This window comes from Ceratotherium simum, chromosome 5 (genome assembly GCF_057802395.1).
Source record: "Ceratotherium simum simum isolate JZ-2026a chromosome 5, ASM5780239v1, whole genome shotgun sequence".
NCBI lineage: Eukaryota > Metazoa > Chordata > Mammalia > Perissodactyla > Rhinocerotidae > Ceratotherium > Ceratotherium simum.
Window position 1 is genome coordinate 88,772,062 of NC_141904.1, and position 22,976 is coordinate 88,795,037.

Genomic DNA, 22,976 nt, shown 5'->3' on the forward strand with positions numbered 1-22,976 from the left:
ATAGCTTTCCATTTCTTTTTTTTTTTAATCATACTACTTTTATTTATTTATTTATTTATTTATTTTGTGAGGAAGATCAGCCCTGAGATAACATCCATGCTAATCCTCCTCTTTTTGCTGAGGAAGACTGGCTCTGAGCTAACATCTATTGCCAATCCTCCTCCTTTTTTTCCCCCCAAAGCCCCAGTAGATTGTTGTATGTCATAGTTGCACATCCTTCTAGTTGCTGTATGTGGGACGCGGCCTCAGCATGGCCAGAGAAGCGGTGAGTCGGTGCGCGCCCGGGATCTGAACCCAGGCCGCCAGTAGCGGAGCGTGCACACTTAACCACTAAGCCACGGGGCCATCTCCGATAGCTTTCCATTTCTTTACGTCATCATCAATTTCTTTCAATAATGTCTTATAGTTTTCATTATATAGGTCTTTCACCTCCTTGGTTAAATTTATTCCTAGATATTTTATCCTTTTTTTGCAATTGTAAATGGGATTGTACTCTTGAGTTCTCTTTCTGTTAGTTCATTATTAGAGTATAGAACTGAGTTTTGTAAGTTGATTTTGTACCCTGCAACTTTGCTGTAGTTGTTCATTATTTCTAATAGTTTTCTGATAGATTCTTTAGGGTTTTCTATATATAAAATCATGTCATCTGCAAACAGTGACAGTTTCACTTCTTCGTTGCCTACTTGGATTCCTTTTATTCCTTTTTCTTGCCTAATTGCTCTGGCCAAAACGTCCAGTGCTATGTTGAATAAGAGTGGTGAGAGTGGGCACACTTGTCTTGTTCCTGTTCTCAGAGGGATGGCTTTCAGTTTTTCCCCAGTGAGTATGATGTTGGCTGTGGGTTTGTCATATATGGCCTTTATTAAGTTGAGGTACTTTCCTTCTATACCCATTTTGTTGAGAGTTTTTATCATAAATAGATTTTGGATCTTGTCAAATGCTTTCTCTGCATCTATTGAGATGATCATGTGGTTTTTATTCCTCATTTTGTTAATGCGGTGTATCATATTGATTGATTTGTGGATGTTAAACCATCCCTGCATCCCTGGTATAAATCCCACTTCATCATGGTGTATGATCTTTTTAACGTATTGCTGTATTTGGTTTGCCAATATTTTCTTGAGGATTTTTGCCTCTATGTTCATCAGCGATATTGGCCTGTAATTTTCCTTCTTTGTATTGTCCTTGTCTGGCTTTGGTATCAGGGTGATGTTGGCCTCGTAGAATGTGTTAGAAAGTGTTCCATCTTCCTTTATTTTTTGGAATAGTTCGAGAAGGATAGGTATTAAATCTTCTTTGAACATTTGGTGGAATTCTCCAGAGAAGCCATCTGGTACCAGACTTTTATTTTGGGGGAGGTTTTTGATTACTGTTTCAATCTCTTTACTTGTGATTGGTCTATTCAGATTCTCTATTTCTTCTCGATTCAGTTTTGGGAGGTTGTCTGAGTCTAAGAGTTTATCCATTTCTTCTAGATTGTCCAATTTGTTGGCATATAGTTTTTCATAGTATTCTCTTATAATCCTTTGTATTTCTGTGGTATCTGTTGTAATTTCTTCTCTTTCATTTCTAATTTTATATATTTGAGCCTTGTCTCTTTTTTTCTTAGTGAGTCTGGCTAAGGGTTTGTCAATTTTGTTTATCTTCTCAAAGAACCAGCTCTTAGTTTCATTGATCTGTTCTATTCTTTTCTTGGCTTCAATTTCATTTATTTCTGCTCTAATTTTTATTATTTCCCTCCTTCTGCTGAATTTGGCCTTTGTTTGTTCTTCTTTTTCTAATTCTGCTAGGTGTAGTTTAAGATTGCTTATTTGGTATTTTTCTTGTTTGTTAAGGTGGGCCTGTATTGCTATGAGTTTCCCTCTCAGGACTGCTTTTGTTGCATCCCATATGAGTTGGTATGTAGTGTTTTCATTTTTCATTTGTCTCCAGGTATTTTTTGATTTCTCCCTTGATTTCTTCATTGATCCAATAGTTGTTAAGTAGCATGCTGTTTAGCCTCCACATGTTTTTGACTTTTTCAGCTTTCTTCTTGTAGTTGATTTCTAGTTTCATAACATTGTGTTCAGAAAAGATGCTTGACATGATTTCAATCTTCTTAAATTTATTGAGGCTTGTTTTGTTTCCCAACATATGGTCTGTCTATGAGAATGCTTCATGTGCACTGGGAAGAATATGTATTCTGCTGCTTTTGCATGTAATGTTCTATATATATCTTTTACGTTCATCTGGTCTTATGTTTCATTTAACTCCAATGTTTCCTTGTTGATTTTCTGCCTAGATGATCTATCCATTGATGTAAGTGGGGTATTAAAGTCTTCTACTATTATTGTATTGCTGTCAATTTCTCCCTTTAGTCTGTTAATAACTGCTGTATAGTCTTTGGTGTTCCTATGTTAGGTGCATATGTATTAATAAATGTTATGTCTTCTTGATAGATTGCCCCCTTTATCATTATATAATGTCTATCTTTGTCTCTTGTTATCTTTTTGAGCTTGAAGTATATTTTGTCTAATATAGTATGGCTACGCCCCCTTTCTTTTGGTTGCCATTTCCTTGGAGTATCATCTTCCATCCCTTCACTTTGAGCCTATGTTTTTTCGTTAGAGCTGAGATGTGTTTCCTGGGGGCAGCATATTGTTAGCTTTTGTTTTTTAATCCATCCTGCCACTCTGTGTCTTTTGATTGGTGAATTCAATCCATTTCCATTTTGGGTGATTACTGATTTATGAGGAGTTAATACTGCCATTTTATTTTTGTTTTCTGGTTTCTCTCTCTCTCTCTTTTTTTAAGCAACAAAGAGATTTATTGGCTCACATAACTGGAAAGTCCAAGGGCAGATCTGGCAGAGCTAGATCCAGGGGTCAAAAATGCCATCTGAGTTCTCTTTTCCATTCTTAGCTCTGTGCCTCTCTACATGATGCTTATTTCTTAGTTGGGCTCTCTCCATTTGGCATGGCTGCTGGCAGTTCTCAGGCTATATATATATATTTTTAATTGTGGTAACATTGATTTATAACAGTATATATATTTCGGGTGTACATCATTACACCCAAAATATTTCAATTTCTGTGTAGATTACAGCATGTTCACCACCCAAGGACTAATTACAATCATCACCTTACACATGTGCCTAATCACCCCTTTTGCCCCCCTTCTTCCCCCCCTTCCTGTCTGGTAACCACCAATCCAATCTCTGTCTCTATGTGTTTGTTGTTGTTTTTACCTTCAATTTATGAGTAAGATCATACAGTATTTGACTTTCTCCATCTGACTTATTTCACATAGTATAATACCTTGAAGGTCCATCCATGTTGTCACAAATAGCCAGATTTCATCCTTTTTTATGGCTGAGTAGTATTCAATTGTGTATATATGGTATATATATATATATCTTCTTTATCCATTCGTCCCTTGATAGGCACCTAGGTTGCTTTCAAGTCTTGGCTATTATGAATATTGCCACAATGAACATAGGGGTGCATATATCTTTACACACTTGTGTTTTCATGTTCTTTGGATAAATACCCAGCAGTGGAATAGCTGGATCATATGGTAGTTCTATTCTCAATTTTTTGAGGAATCTCCATACTGTTTTCCATAGTGGCTGCACCAGTTTGCACTCCCACCAGCAGTGTATGAGAGTTCCCTTTTCTCCACATCCTCTCCAACACTTGTTATTTCCTGTCTTGTTAATTATATACATTCTGATGGGCATGAGGTGATATCTCATTGTAGTTTTGTTTGTTTATTGCAGTAACATTGCTTTATAACATTGTATAAATTTCAGGTGTACATCATTATACTTCTATTTCTGCATGGATTACATCATGTTTTCATGTTCACCACCCAAATACTAACTATAATCTATACTTCTATTTCTGCATGGATTACATCATGTTTTCATGTTCACCACCCAAATACTAACTATAATCTATCACCACACACATGTGCCTAATCATCCCTTTCACCCTCCTCCCTCCCCTCTTCCCCTCTGGTAACCAGCAATCCAATCTCTCTATGTGTTCATTTGTTGTTGTTATTATCTACTACTTAAGGAGTGAGATCACATGGTATTTGACCTTCTCCCTCTGACTTATTTCACTTTGCATAATACCCTCAATGTCCATCCATATTGTCACAAATGCCTGGATTTCATCATTTCTTATGGCTGAGTAGTATTCCATTGTGTATATATACCACAGCTTCTTCATCCATTCGTCCCTTGATGGGCACTTATGTTGCTTCCAAGTCTTGGCTATTGTGAATAATGCTGCAATGAACACCGGGGTGCATGTATCTTTACACATTGTTGTTTTCATGTTCTTTGGATAAATACCCAGCAGTGGAATAGCTGGATTGTATGGTAGTTCTATCCTTAATTTTTTGAGGAATTTCCATACTGTTTCCCATAGTGGCTGCACCAGTTTGCACTCCCACCAGCAGTGTATGAGATTTCCCTTCTCTCCACATCCTCTCCAACACTTGTTGTTTCCTGTCTTGTTAATTATAGCCATTCTGATGGGAGTGAGGTGATACCTCATTGAAGTTTTGATTTGCATTTCCCTGATAATTAGTGATGTTGAATATCTATTCATGTGCCTGTTGGCCATCTGTATATCCTTTTTGGAGAAATATCTGTTCAGATGTTTTTCCTGTTTTTTATTTGGGTTGCTAGTTTTTTTGTTGCTGAGATGTATGAGTTCTTTATATATTTTGGATATTAACCCCTTATCAGATATATGGATTGCAAAAATCTTCTCCCAATTGTTAGGTTGTCTTTTCATTTTGTTGATGGTTTCCTTTGCTGTGCAGAAGATTTTTAGTTTGATGTAGTCCCATTTGTTCATTTTTTCTATTGTTTCCCTTGCCTGGTCAGGCATGATACTTGAAAATATGCTGCTAAGACCGATGTTGAAGAGTGTACTGTTTATACTTTCTTTTAGAAATTTCATGGCTTCAGATCTTACATTCAAATCTTTAATCTATTTTGAGTTAATTTTTGTGTATGGTGCAAGATAATGGTCTACTTTCATTCTTTTGCATGTGGCTGTCCAGTTTTCCCAACACCATTTATTGAAGAGACTTTCCTTTCTCCATTGTATGTTCTTGACTCCCCTGTCAAAAATTAGCTGTCCATAGATGTGTGGTTTTATTTCTGGGCTTTCAGTTCTGTTCTATTGATCTGTGTGTCTGTTTTTGTGCCACTACCATGTTGTTTTGATTACAATAGCTTTGTAGTCTATTTTGAAGTCAGGGAGTGTGGTACCTCCAGCTTTGTTCTTTTTTCTCAGGATTTCTTTGGCAATTGGGTGTCTTTTGTTGTTCAATATAAATTTTAGGACTCTTTGTTCCATTTCTGTGAAAAATGTCATTGGAACTTTGACAGGGATTACACCAAATCTGTAGATTGCTTTAGGAAGTATGGACATTTTAACTATGTTAATTCTTCCAATCCAAGATCATGAAATATCTTTCCATTTCTTTGTGTCTTCGATTTCTTTCAACATTGTTTTATAATTTTCAATGTATAGGTCTTGCACCTCTTTGGTTAAGTTTATTACTAGGTATTTTATTCTTTTTGTTTTGATTGTAAATGGGATTTTAATCTTAATTTCTCTTTTTGCTACTTCATTCTTAGTGTATAAAAATGGAACTGATTTTTGTATGTTGATTTTATATCCTGCAACTTTACGTATTCATTTATTTATTTCTAATAGTTTTTTGGTGGATTCTTTAGGGTTTTCTACATATCATGACATCTGATTTGATTTCTATATATCATGACATCATGACATATCATGATTTCTAAAATCATGACATCTGCAAATAGTGACAGTTTCACTTCTTCCTTTCCAATTTGGATCCCTTTTATTTCTTTTTCTTGCCTGATTTCTGTGTCCAGGACTTCCAATACTATGTTAAGTAAGAGTGGCAAAAGTGGGCACACTTATCTGGTTCCTGTCCTTAAAGGGATAGCCTTCAATTTTTCACCATTAAGTATGATATTAGCTGTGTGTTCGTCATATATGGCCTTTATTATGTTGAGCTATTTTCCTTCTATACCCATTTTATTCAGAGTTTTTATGATAAATGGATGCTGTATCTTGTCAAATACTTTCTCTGAATCTATTGAGATGATCACATGATTTTTATTCTTCATTTTGTTAATGTGGTGTGTTATGTTGATTGATTTGTGGCTATTGAACCATCCATGCATCCCTGTAATAAATCCCATTTGATCATGGTGTATGGTCTTTTTAATGTATTATTGTATTGGATTTGCTAGTACTTTGTTGAGGAATTTTGCATCTATGTTAATCAGGGATATTGGCCTATAATTTTCTTTTTTGTGTTGTCCTTGTCTGGTTTTGGTATCAGGGTATTTCACCTCATAAAATGAGTTAGGAAGCTTCCCCTCCTCTTCAATTTTTTGGGTGAGTTTGAGAAGGATAGGTATCAGGTCTTCTTTGAATGTTGGGTAGAATTCACCAGGAAAGCCATCTGGTCCTGGACTTTTGTTTTTTGGAAGGTTTTTGATTACTGTTTTGATCACCTTACTAGTGATTTGTCTATTCAAATTGTCTACTTCTTGATTCAGTTTTGGAAGGTTGTATAATTCTAAGAATTTATCTATTTATTCTAGATTATCCAGTTTATTGGCAAATAGCTTTTCATAGTATTCTCTATAATCCTTTGCATTTCTGAGGTATCTGTTGTAATTTCTTTGCTTTCGTTTCTGATTTTATTTGACCCTTCTCTCTTTTTTTCTTGGTGAGTCTATCTAAAAGTTTTTCAATTTTGCTTATCTTTTCAAAGAACCAGCTCTTAGTTTCATTGATTATTTTCTATCATTTTTTTTAGTCTCTACTTCATTTATTTCCACTCATTTTTATTATTTCCTTCCTTCTACTGATTTGGGGACTTTGTTTCTTCTTCTTTTTTATAGTTCCTTTAGGTGCACTGTTAGATTGTTTACTTGAGATTTTTCTTGTTTTTTTGAGATAGTCCTGTATTGCTATAAACTTCCCTCTGTACTGCTTTTGCTGTATCCCATAGATTTTGGCATGTCCTGTTTTCATTTTCATTTGTCTCCAGGTATTTTTTGATTTCTCCTTTGATTTCTTAGTTGACCCAATAGTTGCTCAGTAGCATTTTGTTTAATCTCCACATTTTTGTGGCTTTTCCAGTTTTCTTCATGTTGTAAATTTCTAGTTTCATACTGTTGTGGTCAGAAAAGATGCTTGGTATTATTTCAATCTTCTTAAATTTATTGAGACTTGTCTTGTGGCCTAATGTGTGACCTATCCTGGAGAATGTTCCATGTGCATTTCAAAAGAATGTGTATTTTGCAGTGTTTGGATGGAATTTTCTGTATATATCTAATAGTCCCTCTGGTCTAATGTGTCATTTAAGGCCAATGTTTCCTTATTGATCTTCTGTTTCAATGATCTATCCACTGGTGTAAGTGGAGTGTTAAAATCTCCTACTATTATTGTGTGCTATTTCTCCTTTTATGTCTGTTAAGAATTGCTTTATATATTTAAATGCTCCCACTTGGGTGCATAGATATTTACAAGTGTTATATTCTTTTGTTGGATTGTTCCCTTTATCATTATGTAGTGCCCTTATCTCTTGTTGCAGTTTTTGTTTTAAAGTCTATTTTGTCTGATATAAGTATTGCTACCCCAGCTTTCTTTTCATTACCATTTGCATGGAGTATCATTTTCCATTCCTTCACTTTCACTCACTTTTCACTCACTTTTGTGAATGTATTTAGGTCTGAAGTGTGTCTCTTGTATGCAGCATATATATGGGTCTTGTCTTTTTATCCATTCAGCCACTGTATGTCTTTTGATTGGAGCATTTAGTCCATTGACATTTAAAGTAGCTATTGATAAGTAGGTGCTTATTGCCATTTTGTAACTTTTTTCTGGGTGTTTTAGTAGTTCTTTTCTGTTCATTTCTTCTTCTCTTGCTCTCTTCCCTTGTGATTTGATAGCTTTCTTTAGTCTTACGTTTGGATTCCTTCTCTTAATTTTTTCTGTATTTACTATAGGTTTCTGGCTTGTGATTACCATGAAGTTCATATATAATAATCTATGCATATAGCAATCTATATTAAGCTGATGGTTTCTTAAGTTTGATATCTTACTAAAAGCTCTTCTCTTTTACTCCCCTCCCCCCACATTTTATGTTTTTGATATCATATTTAACCTCTTTTTTGTGTGTGTGTATCCTTTAACCTCTTATCATGGAAATAGACAATTTTGTCTTTTGACCTTCATATTAGTTTCATGGGTGGTTGATCTGCTACCTTTACTGTATATTTGCCTTCACCAGTGATTTTTTTCTTTGATAATTTTCTTATTCCTATTTGTAGTCTTTTCTTTTCCACTTAAATAAGTCCCTTTAACGTTTCTTGTAAGGCTGGCTTATTGGTGATGAACTCCTTTAGTTTTTGCTTTTCTGGAAAACTCTTTATCTCTCCCTTCATTCTAAATGATAACCTTGCCAGGCAGAGTATTCTTGGCTGTAGGTTTTTTCCTTTCAGCACTTTGAATATATTGTGCCACTCCCTTCTAGCCTGTAAAGTTTCTGCTGAGAAGTCAGCTGATAGCCTCATAGGGTTTCCTTTGTGTGTAACTTGTTGCATTTCCCTTGCAGCTTTTAGGATTCTCTCTTTATCTTCAATTATTACCATTTTAATTATTATGTGTCTTGGTGTGGGTCTCTTTGGATTCATCTTGTTTGGTGTTCTCTGTGCTTCCTGTAGCTGGATGTCTATTTCCTTCCTTAGGTTAGGAAATTTTTCAGCTATTATTTCTTCAAATAGTTTCTCTGCCCCTTTATCTCTCTCTTCTCTTTCTGGGACACATATAACATGGATGTTAGTACACTTGTTGGTGTCTCAGAGGTCCCTTATACTGTCCTCGTTCTTTTTAATTCTTTTTTTCTTTTTTCTGTTCAGCTCAGGTGATTTCCCCTAGTCTTTCATCCAGCTTGCTCATCCATTCTTCTGTGTCATCTACGCTACTGTTGATTCTCTCTAGTGAAATTTTCATTTCCATTACTGTATTCTTCATTTCTGATTGGTTCTTTTTTATATTTTCTAATTCTTTGTTGAAGTTCTCACTGTGTTCATGTATTCTTCTCCCAAGATCACTGAACATCCTTTTGATTATTAGTTTGTACTCTTTATCAGGTAGAATGTTTATCTCTGATTATTTAGTTACTTTTCTGAGGATTTGTCCTGTTCTCTTATTTGGAACATATTCATTTGTCTCCTCATTTTGCCTATTTCTTTGTGCTTATTTATGTAGTAGGTAGATAAGCTACGTCTCCCAATCTTGGAGATGTGGCCTTATGTAAGAGATGCCCTATGAGGCCCAGCAATGTGCTTCCCTCTTGTCACCAATTCCAAATGTTCCAGGAATGTTCCCTGTGTGGGCTACATCTGCCTTTCTGCTGTGGTGGGGTTGCTCTTGCTGCAAGTGCATGGGTAGGCTAGGGTGGCCCCCTGGCCAGCTGATTGTAAGGCTCAGCTGCATGCAGCTGCTATGGTCACTTTAGTCACTTTATTGGGTGAGGGGAGCACCAGCACTGCTGGCTACAAGTCTAAAAGCACATTCCTGCTGCTGTTTTGCTGTTAAGTGAGTCATGCCCCCAGTGTGACTGGTTGCTAGGCTCAGGGGCTCACAATTGCTGTAGGCATCCAGCCTGCAAGGTTGTTGTCAGTTCTCTCAGGAGCGCAGCTGGGTGGGGCTGGCCCCAGGCATAGCAGCACACAATCATTTCAGGCATTGGAAGGTGGGGCAGATCCTCTATGTAGCTTTTTGAGAAGGCCAGCAGCACAAGTCTGCTGCAGCTGACAAGCCCCACCACCCATGGGGTCCCATATCTGTCAATGCAGTCCTGCCCCATGCACATGCCCTGCCCAACAAAGTGGACCCACTTGCCCCACTGCAGAGGTCCCACACATTTTGCCTATGTTGGCCCACAAGTTCCCTGAAGGCTTGCTGGTGGGCAGGACCAGTTCTGGATTAAATCAGTTCTCTAGTGGATGGGGCAAACCCCTGCATTAACAAGCCAGGGGAAGAAATCCAAAGCTGTCTGCCAGCATCTGTGTGAGCATGCCTGTACTAAGTCACAATAATGGCTGCTGCCAGTGTCTCAGTTGCTGGGGAGGTGGTCCCAGCTGCCTCCTGCCTCTCTGAGATGCACTCAGGATTTATCAAGTGAGTCTCTTTTACCAAAGGACTATGCACCTTTCTTTCTGGTGACTTTGTGTTGGTTTCTGGAATGGTGAATTTGTGTGTGGGCCCTTTAAGAGCAGGTTTTCCTTTCTCTTATGTTTGATAGCTTTTCTGGGGGTATTCCCTGTTTGTTTAATAGCCATCAAAGCTAGGTATTATGACACTTGTCTCAGTTGTGCTGAGTTCAAAAGCTGCTTATTTTGGCAAAGCTTTCCTGCTCAGATCCCCTGCTCCTCCAGGAAAAGCTTCGTACCTTAAGATTGCTCTCAGCTGTGAAGCAGTGCAGCTAGAATGTGGTTTTTTCCTCAGCATAAAGGTATTTCTGCTTCTTCCACCTCAGTCAGCACTGTCCTTTGTTGTGCGGGTTCTTTTTATCCAGATTCCAGTTCTCTTTGAGAGGTAATTGTTCCACAGGTAGTTGTAAATTTGTTGTGTCCATGGAGGAAGTGAGTTCAGAGTCCTCCTATGCCACCATCTTCCCAGCAATCTCTCTGCCTAATTTTTTCAATGCTTATATAGAGGAATAATAGCTTAGAGTTTCCATTTTGCTGCTATCCATTCTGATGACATTTAATTACTTGCTTGCAGATAGCTTCTTGAGAAAAAGCCAAACTTAGCTGGCTGTTGTGTCTGCTAGATGTTGCTCACCTGACCCTGTTGGAGAAGAGAACTTTGCTGCTTGGTATGTGGGGTTACCACACCCACATGGCTTTTCACTTGTTGCTCAGTGTGTCTTATTAACAGCCACAAATAAAGTGTTCCATATTTTGATGAGGGGCAGCAATGACAGACACGGGCAGTGAATCCACTGATCATGGCCTGGGTTAGGCCACAGTACTGATTATGGTACTTTTTACTAAGCCTAATAGTCTCAGCAGTCTGTATTTAGCATAGCTAGGTACATGATTTATTTTTCTGAGCCTTTTACTTTTTTCTATTTAAACCTCTTGGAATGGACAGAAACTCTTGTCTCTTTTCTGGTTTCCTTCCTAATGAATTTAATAATTTAAAAAGCTGAGAGTACTTCGAGATCAAATTATAACATTTTTGCTTTCACAAAATAGTCTTATTATGCCTGTGGGTTTGCCTATTGCCAGAAAACCCTCTGGTCAGCACCACACTGGTCCATCATGATGTATTTCTCATTTGCTGCCCTGGAGGGATGAGGTTTCTCATACATCAGTCACAGAATACAAAGGTTCCCAACTCTTTTCCAAGATGTGTATTCTATCTCACAAAGGGTCTGAGGTCTTCCATATGCAGGAGGTGCATATTTTACAACATTTAGGGCTACTCTAGAGATTCCTGGAAAATGAAAAGAAATTGGGTTAAAAAAATTTTTGCTGCCTTCACCCATGGCCATAAGGGATATTTTTTGTATCTTATATAACCCATAAGACAGCCTTAAACCTGAAACTGAGAGCTCAGAAATCATGGAATACATGGACAATAGTACCCAGAAACCACATGTTCCATTTGAGAATAGACCTAGGGATGAGGGTGCCCATCACACACTGTGGGGAGAGGACACTCAGAGCCACTGTGAACCCATGTGAGGCACCAAGAATCTCGCACTCCAGAGTAGTGACAATAAAGTATAAAATGGGATTGTACTAATTTGGTCTCAGGATCAAAATGAGAGCTCTTGCCATGATTGTGAAGCTTCTGATCCCTCCACACAGATGTGGCAAGGGAACTGATGGAAAAGTTTTGAGTATAGCTCTTCCCAGATTGTTATTTTCCAGGAAAGAATAAAGTAAAGAGACAGGTAAAATGTTCCACTGGGAACTCCACAGGTCTGTCCTCCCCAGCCAGATCTTGTCACCTTTCTACAGACACTAAAATTACTGGCCTGCAGAGAGATGGGCTAATGACATCCTCTCCTTTAAACTATGCAGGTTCTTCTCACATGCACAGATCACCCCACACATCTGCCTGGGTAAGTGCCTCTTTATTCCACAAACTTAGATTCAGTGTGTGGGCAGGTTCTCAGGCAGGCCATGGAAAAAGGCAAATTGGGTCTAATAGTGGGTTTTTTGGTATCCTTAGATACAGCTCTAGCCCTCCTCCACAGTTCAAAGGGTTGTTTCCTGTATAATGCAATGGGAATTTTTCTTATCATCTTTTTCCTTTAATTTGGTGATTCATAAAAATTAGTTGGTTTTTTCTGTATGAAATACCCAATTAAATAATTTTAGCTTTCCATTCATTTCTCTGAATAAAATGACTGTCATTTACTTGCTATGTCAGTTCTCAAGACACTGTTATCTAGTTATTTTAGACTAAAACATTATGAATTCATATTCATAGTCATCAAGGAAGAGATAAGTTTTAACTCTAGATTTTCATTAAACATACTCAGTTTTGCTTCTCTCACCTTCATAAGTCAATTAGTAATATTATGTAATAAGTGTCTCTGTCATTTGGGTAATTAAAAAATAAATATTTACATATAAATAATCTCAAGTTCTTTAGAAGGAAATGAGTTTCTGTGTTCAAAAAGAACACAGAACTTACAAAGCTAATAAAGAGAGTTTAACCTCCTATTTCTACAAAATAACAGTATTTTCTCATGAAGACATATGTTGTCCCAGTTTTAATTTCATAAGTTTAAATTAATGCTGTCAGTTCTTAAGCATGTGTTCTAGTAGCTAGCATATTTCAAATTAGAGGCAGTGACTATTAGGCTGAAATTGCATTAAAAATAAAGAAAAAATAGAGACACCTGGCTAGCTCAGTTGGTCGAGCATGAGACTCTTAAAATTAAAGAAAACAAAGTGATGACAATGGTGACTCCCCCTTCCTGGCTCCCCAAGACCCAAGAGTGATCTGGCAAGGAGGAAGGCTATTTGTGTCCATTTATATTTTCTCTATATATTATTCATTTAAACATACCACTTCCCCTTTCATTGATAATAGATATGCCCAAACCCATTTAGTTAAGGGGAGAATTTAGGAGAAGATGAACCCCATCTGGCAATGATCTCTGTGCTTGAGTTTTTATATCTTTTTTTCCAAACTATATCTTTTTGTGCGCTTATTGTGAACAGATAAATGTGACTAATCAATTGTTCTTGTTACTAAGATGCAAGAATATGATGGTAAAAGAAAGCAAAAGCTATTTAGTGAGAAAGCCAGACTTTGCTCTTGTTTCATTATTGGATTGATCAGGGAAACGGATTCTCCTGCAGAACTGCCTGGGTTTCTCAGCAATGACAGTTTAGTGTTTGTGATGAAGAGCCTCTAGGGTTTCCTGTGTCTTTACTTTGGAATAATACTTTCTCTTCTGATTTTTCTCAAGAAAGATTTAAAACTATTGGTACTATAAACATCCTAGCTCCAAGTGTGCATCCTCAGCTGTACTTTACAGTTCTTTCAATTTGCAAAAGCAATGGATAATTCTCACCAATATTTTTCAGAAATACCACTATTCATTTACCCAAATATTCTTCAAATTTTTCTTTGTTTGCCTAGAGTTCATACATTTCACTAAGGACTGTCATCTAGTTGGTGATGATTTTGCCTTCCCTGACTGTGCCAGCTGTTTTTTCACAGTTATTTTGATAGTTCTCCAGCTAGAGCTGTGCCACAAGGTAGAGTGTGTTTCCCAGGATACCCACGGCTCAAACTGACACATCTTGCATATGGTGAGTCTCACCTCCCAGATACCTTTTGTTTTTAACTTTAATTTAGAGATGATGATGATAGTGATGAAAACAATGGTGAAGTTGAGCTGTGTCATGACAAACCAAAGTATGCTCTATCATGTATCGAAGGCATATTGCTAAGTGCTAACCATAAATCATATTATTTACACATCATCTCAACCTAAGAGTTGTGCATTATTGTGCTCATGTTACAGATGAGAAAACGGTTCTGCCTTCCCTTCCCTCTCTTCACCCTGTAATCTGTCCCACCCACAAGGTCATAAACACCCAAAGTTGCATTGGAGTCTGGTAAGGGGTTTCTTCTTTCCATTACACTCTCCATTTCTCTTCTGACCACTGGATTGAGTGCAATGACCTTAAGATTGTGGCCCATTTGATGATGCTACCACTTGTTATCTATGATTTGGGTAATTGCACAATGCAGAATGTCTAAAGTGACTGCTTCCTTGATCAGGGTACTAAAGGGAGTCTTAACTGCATTACCTTTGGCCTGAGGGTAACTCAGCCTTCACTATCAGCTCTAAGATCTTCTGGTGGTAACTTTCCAAAAAGAATGCTCAGATTTCTATTTGATATTTCTTATTCCATTCATGTTCCTCCCCACAACAAGCCCACTTAGCCTTTCCTTCCTTTTCTCAAATATGGCCTCTCTGAATATGACTTATTTCAGAATTTTCTTCCATGTTATTTTCCCTGTGATATATGTCCTTATACTGAGAACCTCAAGTCTCTCTGAGGGCAGCTTGTTTTCTCCAGTGTGTGAAATGAGATTTTTGTGCTTGGTACATTGAATGAGCCAGATACCATCTCAATATCAACAACTCCTAAAAGCCTTCTTTGAGGAAGGTCTCCTAGATCATCCTGCTGATGGCAAAGAGTTTATGTCTGTCATCCTGATCTCCTAAACAGTGGTGCGCAATTCAGGCGGTCAGTGTGATGAAGGATGGCTGCGAGAGGACACACTAACAGAATTTATTTTAGCTTGTTTTTATAAAGTGTTCATATTCTCCAGAATATGTTTTCTAACAAAATACTATATTAGCAAAGGAATAGGTATATATCTTTCTTCATAATATTTATATATAAACACAGAACATAGATATTCAGAATATGTGTTTTGTTGATACAGTTGTGTGTGATTCTGGAAGTTTGAGATAACTGGATGATTAGAGTTATATTTTCTGTTATCTCTCCTGGTACCGTATGAGAGCAAATATAAGTATGTGCTCATGAACGCATCAAATTATGTCACTTTCCTTAATCAATATTCTGGAAAAAGGACATAAAGTTTTCTAGCTCTTACTGCAGAATTTTTCCTATAGAAAAATAATATTTTCTATTGTTTTAAAGCAATGACCACCTAAACCATGATTTCCTGAATATTATTGCAAACTCATGGCATCTGCACACTCCTGCCTTTCCTTAAACATTTATGTTTGTCCCCTAAATAACACTAAAAATAATGTAGTCCTACATCCTCAATTTACAGATGACTGGTTTTACAATTCTATGTGTTTGTATTTTTTAAAACTGACTTAAACTGAAACAAACTAAAGCCTGTACTTCACAGCAATAACATGATAGAAAGCAATTTTATAATTTTTATTTTATTCTATCTCATTCTTTTACAATATTATCTTTTAAAGTATTATATATCTATTTAATGTTATTCTTAAAATATTATCAGTATATATTTTGTAACTTACATGAAATAGATGCATAGAAATAAGTATATGCCATCTATAAATACATAGAAGACACAGAAACCATTAGGGTTATGTGCTTAATAATAGTGTGCAACCCATAAAACTTGGAGACAGATGGGTCATTAATATTTTTTTGTTGTTCCTCATGGGCATATGAAGGAAGCAAATCCAAATTTTCTGAATGTGTGAATGGAGAAGATTGTGTCACTAACTTCATCATTAATATGGAAAAGATTAGCTTTTTCTAATGCTACTAGGGAATTTCTCTTTTAGACAATGAGACTTTTGCAAAGGTTTTAGACCATTTATCCAACTATGCCTTAGATACTTAAATGTTTATAGCTCCTTAGCATTTCTGAACTCCCTTAGTAACTTACATTATAGAGCCACAATGCACTAAGTAGCTGTGAAAATAACTTAGCTTTATACCTTTCATTCTCAAATGATAAAACCACGAGAATATGTGACTGGACCCATTTTACAATGTTATGTACCCCATGTTTAAAGGATTTGAATTAAAACTGAAATAAAGTAAATACCGGCCTCCCACAGGGAAACATTCCATGAGTAGGTCATCACTAAATTCCCCAGTATAATTTTTACACTTGCATCCCATGACTCTGGAAAATCTCATTGCCTACTGGAAGGAGACTTGAATGCTTGAACTCTTATGGGGATACACCTTTCAGGGTTTGGGGTGGAAACCTGTCCTCTGATTAAAACATTAAAAAAATCTACTTATATTTTGGTTATATTTTCCAACCTGATTCAACATTCCTAAGAATGGAAAGAAAAGAAATTTTGGAATGTGGTCCTGCTGATAATTGATAACTCTACTCTGCCCACTTAGACTAGATTTTTTTCTTGCATGATAATCAAAAATATGTAAAATAAATCTTGGAGGATTCAGAAAAAAGGCCTAAAATTCCATCAGAGTCCTGTGAACAGAGATTGTTAAAAAGAGTCTACTATTTTGGTAGTCATTTACCTCTCCCTTTGAGGCAGGGATACCCTAGGAAATTATTAAGAGAACCGCACTAACTCTCCCAAGTCACGTATATGAGGAACTACATAATAAAAACAATCACTAACATTTTTATAGAGATAATTATGTGCAAAAACTTCCAGGTTGGTGTGTATATTTAATCTTTTTACACTCATAAGATCTCTGTGACAGAGGCAATATGACCATATTTTACAGATGAGATAATTGGGGCTCATATGTGTTAAGTGATTGCTGAAGGTCACACTTTTAGTAAATGTCAGATCATAGACTTAAATTCAAGCAGTCTGACTTAACGGCTCACACTTACCAACATTTTATCTGTTAATGTATTAAGACTCTTTGGTCAGGCAATAAATAGACCAGAATAAAGATAGCACTGAGATCATATAACTGTGTGCATTGTTGTGCCACTGACATTTTTTGCTTGAGAGGGTCTTATTTCCACTTTTTTGCAATCCTCCTCACTCATATTCACCCAAAATTGTAGAGCTCTTGCTACATACGGGGCATTTTATCAGGTTGCTGCAGATCTAAAGCAAATAAATCATTGCCTTGCCGTTGAAAAACTCAAAGGTGAGATAAAAATAGGATGCTGGGCTTCAGTATTGAACGGTGAAAAGGCATGTATCAAGATTAATCCACATATTTTGATGGCAGCAACAGTGTTTGTTGAAATTGATGAAGGTGGTAATATTTGTGATAAAGATAATTTATTTTGCTTTTCTCCTTTACTATATGCTTCTTTTCACCAGAAAGATGAATAAAAACAATGAAAAACTTTACACTTTCATTGCCATAAAAAATGCCCTTTTCTCCCATATTGTCTTTGGGATCACAGCCAACACTATCCTTCTGCTCTTCCAGGTCCACACCTTTCTTCTCAAGCACAGCCCAAAGCCCACTGACTTGACCATCAGTCACTTGGCCCTAATCCACATAGTAATGCTGCTAACCATGAGGTTCATGGTTACAGATGTTTTTGGGTCTCAGACTTTTTGGAATATTGTCAAATGTAAATAAGTTCTCTACTTGTACAGGTTGATGAGGGGCCTCTCCGTTTGTACCAGCTGCCTGCTGAGCATCCTCCAAACCATCATCCTCAGCGCCAGAAGCTCCTGTTTGGCAAAGTTCAAACATAAATCCTCACATCACAACCTGTATTGCATTCTCTTCCTATAGATCTTCAATATGTCCACTGATGCTCGCTACTTAGTCTCCACTGTTGCCACCCCCAATATGACCTCGGCCTATCTTCTGTTTGTCACCGAATCCTGCTCACTTTCACCCTTGAGTCACTTCCTCGGGTACATATTTTCCACACTAAGGATATTCTGAGATGTTTCCCTAATAGGGCTTATGGCCTTCTCAAGTGGGTACATGGTGGTTCTCTTGTACAGGCATAAGAGGCAGTCCCAGCATCTTCACAGCACCAACCTTTCTCCAAAAGCATCCCCAGAAGAAAGGGCCACCCAGACCATTCTGTTGTTCATGAATTCCTTTGTGTTCATGTACTTTTTGTTTTTTTTTTTCTGTCTCTATGTGTTTATTGTTGTTATTATCTACTACTTAATGAAGGAAATCATACGGTATTTGACCTTCTCCCTCTGACTTATTTCACTTTGCATAATACCCTCAATGTCCATCCATGTTGTCACAAATGCCTGGATTTCATTGTTTCTTATGGCTGAGTAGTATTCCATTGTGTGTATATACCACATCTTCTTTATCCATTCGTCCCTTGATGGGCACTTAGGTTGCTTCCAAGTCTTGGCTATTGTGAATAACGCTGCAATGAACACAGGGGTGCATGTATCTTTATGCATTGGTGTTTTCAAGTTCTTTGGATAAATACCCAACAGTGGAATAGCTGGATCATATGGCAGTTCTATCCTTGATTTTTTGAGGAATCTCCATACTGTTTTCCTTAGTGGCTGCACCAGTTTGCACTCCCACCAGCAGTGTATGAGAGTTCCCTTCTCTCTACATCCTCTCCAACACATGTTGTTTCCTGTCTTGTTAATTATAGCCATTCTGACGGGCATGAGGTGATATCTCATTGTAGTTTTAATTTGCATTTCCCTGATAGTTAATGATTTTGAACATCTTTTCATGTGTCTGTTGGCCATCTGTATATCTTCTTTGGAGAAATGTCTGTTCAGGTCTTTTGCCCATTTTTTAATTGGGTTGTTAGTTTTTTTGTTGTTGAGATGCATGAATTCTTTATATATTTTGGAGATTAAGCCCTTATCAGATGTATGGTTTGCAAATATCTTCTCCCAATTGTTAGGTTGTCTTTTCGTTTTGTTGATGGTTTCCTTTGTTGTGCAGAAGCTTTTTAGTTCGATGTAGTCCCATTTGTTTATTTTTTCTATTGTTTCTCTTGCCCGGTCAGACATGGTGTTGAAAATATGTTGCAAAGACCGATGTTGAAGAGCGTACTGCCTATGTTTTCTTCTAGAAGTTTCATAGTTTCAGGTCTTACATTCAAGTCTTTAATCCATTTGGAGTTAATTTTTGTGTATGGTGTAAGGTAAGGGTCTACTTTCATTTTTTTGTATGTGGCTATCCAGTTTTCCCAAAACAATTTGTTGAAGAGACTTTCTTTTCTCCATTGTATGTTCTTGGCTCCTTTGTCAAAGATTAGCTGTCCATAGATGTGTGGGTTTATTTCTGGGCTTTCGATTCTATTCCATTGATCTGTGTGTCTGTTTTTGTGCCAGTGGTACTGTGCCAGTACCATGCTGTTTTGGTTACTATAGCTTTGTAGTATATTTTGAAATCAGGGAGTGTGATACCTCCAGCTTTGTTCTTTTTTCTCAGGATTCCTTTAGCTATTTGGGGTCTTTTGTTGTTCCATATAAATTTTAGGATTCTTTGTTCTATTTCTGTGAAAAATGTTGTTGGAACTTTGATAGGGATTGCATTGAATCTATAGACTGCTTTAGGAAGTATGGACATCTTAACTATGTTAATTCTTCCAAACCAAGAGCACGGAATATCTTTCCGTTTCTTTGTGTCGTCTTCAATTTCTTTCAGCAATGTTTTATAGTTTTCGGTGTACAGCTCTTTCACCTCTTTGGTTAAGTTTATTCCTAGGTATTTTATTTTTTTTTTGTTGCAATTGTAAATGGGATGGCCTTCTTAATTTCTCTTTCTGCTACTTCGCTGTTAGTGTATAGAAATGCAACTGATTTTTGTATGTTGATTTTGTATCCTGCAACTTTACCATATTCGTTTATTACTTCTAAAAGTTTTCTGGTGGATTCTTTAGGGTTTTCTATATAGAAAATCATGTCATCTGCAAATAGTGACAGTTTCACTTCTTCCTTTCCAATTTGGATCCCTTTTATTTCTTTCTCTTGCCTGATTGCTCTGGCTAGGACTTCCAGTACTATGTTAAATAGGAGTGGTGACAGTGGGCATCCTTGTCTGGTTCCTGTTCTTAGAGGGATAGCTTTCAGTTTTTCACCATTGAGGATGATATTAGCTGTGGGTTTCTCATATATGGTCTTTATTATGTTGAGGTACTTTCCTTCTATACCCATTTTATTCAGAGTTTTTATCATAAATGGATGCTGTATCTTGTCAAATGCTTTCTCTGCATCTATCGAGATGATCATGTGATTTTTATTCTTCATTTTATTAATGTGGTGTATCACATTGATTGATTTGCGAATGTTAAACCATCCCTGCATGCCTGGAATAAATCCCACTTGATCATAGTGTATAATCTTTTTAACGTATTGTTGTATGCGATTTGCTAGTATTTTATTGAGGATTTTTGCATCGATGTTCATCAGTGATACTGGCCTGTAATTTTCTTTTTTTGCGTTGTCCTTGTCTGGTTTTGGTATCAGGGTAATGTCGGCTTCATAGAATGAGTTAGGGAGCGTCCCCTCCTCCTCAATTTTTTGGAAGAGTTTGAGAAGGATAGGTATTAAGTCTTCTTTGAATGTTTGGTAGAATTCACCAGGGAAGCCGTCTGGTCCTGGACTTTTATTTTTGGGGAGGTTTTTGATTACTGTTTCGAACTCCTTACTGGTGATTGGTCTATTCAAATTCTCTACTTCTTCTTGATCCAGTTTTGGAAGGTTGTATGATTCTAAGAATTTATCCGTTTCTTCCAGATTGTCAAATTGGTTGGCATATAGCTTTTCATAGTATTCTCTTATAATCTTTTGTATTTCTGAGGTATCTGTTGTAATTTCTCCTCTTTCATTTCTGATTCTACTTATTTGTGCCTTCTCTCTTTTTTTCTTGGTGAGTCTAGCTAAAGGTTTGTTAATTTTGTTGATCTTTTCAAAGAACCAGCTCTTGGTTTTATTAATTTTTTCTATTGTTTCTTTGGTCTCTATGTCATTTATTTCTGGTCTGATTTTTAATATTTCCCTTCTTCTACTCATTTTGGGCTTTTTTTGTTCTTCTTTTTCCAGTTCCTTTAGGTGCATTGTTAGATTGTTTATTTGAGATTTTTCTTGTTTGTTGAGATAGGCCTGTATTGCTATAAATTTCCCTCTTAGAACCACTTTTGCTGTATCCCATAAATTCTGGCATGTCGTATTTTCATTTTCATTTGTCTCCAGATATTTTTTGATTTCTTCTTTGATTTCTTCATTGACCCAGTCGTTGTTCAGTAGCATTTTGTTTAATCTCCACGTATTTGTGGCTTTTCTGATTTTCTTCCTATAGTTGATTTCTAGCTTCATACGGTTGTGGTCAGAAAAGATGCTTGGTATTATTTCAATCTTCTTAAATTTATGGAGACTTGTTTTGTGGCCTAATATGTAATCAATCCTGGAGAATGTTCCATGTGCATTTGAAAAGAACGTGTATTCTTTGGTTTTTGGATGGAATGCTTTGTATATATCTACTAGGTCCATCTGTTCTAGTGTATCATTTAAGGCCAATGTTTCCTTATTGATCTTCTGTTTGGATGATCTATCCGTTGGTGTAAGTGGAGAGTTAAAGTCCCCTACTATTATTGTGTTACTGTCTATTTCTGTTTTTATGTCTGTTAATAATTGCTTTATATATTTAGGTGCACCTACATTGGGTTCGTAGATATTTACAAGTATTGTATCCTCTTGTTGGATTGTTCCCTTGATCATTATGTAATGCCCTTCTTTGTCTCTTTTTACAGTTTTTGTTTTAAAGTCTATTTTGTCTGATATGAGTACTGCTACCCCAGCTTTCTTTTCATTGCCATTTGCATGGAGTATCTTTTTCCATCGCTTCACTTTCAGTTTGTGAGTGTCTTTAGGTCTGAAGTGTGTCTGTTGTATGCAGCATATATATGGGTCTTGTTTTTTTATCCAATCAGCCATCCTATGCCTTTTAATTGGAGCATTTAGTCCATTGACGTTTAAAGTAGCTATTGATAAGTATATACTTACTGCCATTTTTTAACTTTTTTTTCTCAGTGTTTTAGTAGTCCTTCTCTGTTCCTTTCTTCTTCTATACAGAATTGATGGTCTCTTTAGTTTGAACTCTGTCTGAAAGCTCTACTCTTTAACTCCCCTCCTCCCTCATTTTATGTTTTTGATATCATATCTAACCTCTTTTTTGTGCATTTGTATCCATTACCCTCTTATCATGGAAATAGATAATTTTTCCTATTTGTGGTCTTCTCTTTTTCCCTTAAATCAGTCCCTTTAACATTTCTTGTAGCACTGGTTTCTTGGTGACAAACTCCTTTAATTTTTGCTTGTCTGGGAAATTTTTTATCTCTCCTTCCATTTTGAATAATAACCTTGCTGGGTAGAGTATTCTTGGCTATAAGTTTTTTCCTTTTAGAACTTTAAATATATCATGCCATTCTCTTCTAGCCTGTAAGGTTTCTGCTGAGAAGTCAGCTGATAGCCTTATGAGGTTTCCTTTGTATGTAACTTGACTTTCTCTTGCGGCTTTTAGGATTTTCTCTTTATCTTTCATTCTGGACATTTTAATTATGATGTGTCTTGGTGTGGGCCTCTTTGGGTTTATCTTGTTTGGGGCTCACTGTGATTCCTGTACTTGGATCTCTGCTTCCTCCCTTAGGTTAGGGGAATTTTCATCTATTATTTCTTGGAATAGATTCTCTGCCCCTTTGTCTCACTCTTCTCCTTCCGGGACACCTATAACACAGATGTTAGTGCACTTGATGTTGTCCCAGAGGTCCCTTAGACTGTCCTCACTCTTTTTAATTCTTTTCTCTTTTACCTGTTCAGCTTGGGTGATTTCTTCTAGTCTTTCATCCAGCTCACAGATCCGTTCTTCTGTATCCTCTACTCTGCTTTTGAGTCCGTCTAGTGAATTTTTAATTTCCAGTATTGTATTCTTCATTTCTGATTGGTTCTTTTTT

The 22,976-nt window shown here is 36.8% G+C and overlaps 1 long non-coding RNA gene across 1 annotated transcript in view; it reads right to left on the reverse strand.

The window, feature by feature from the left end:
* Positions 1-9,367: 9,367 nt before the first annotated feature.
* Positions 9,368-22,976, reverse strand: part of LOC147917150 (uncharacterized) — a 43,261-nt gene continuing 29,652 nt past the window's right edge. The window contains exon 4 of the long non-coding RNA XR_015552375.1: positions 9,368-11,561. This is a non-coding gene — a long non-coding RNA (uncharacterized LOC147917150). The remainder of the gene's footprint in view (positions 11,562-22,976) is intronic.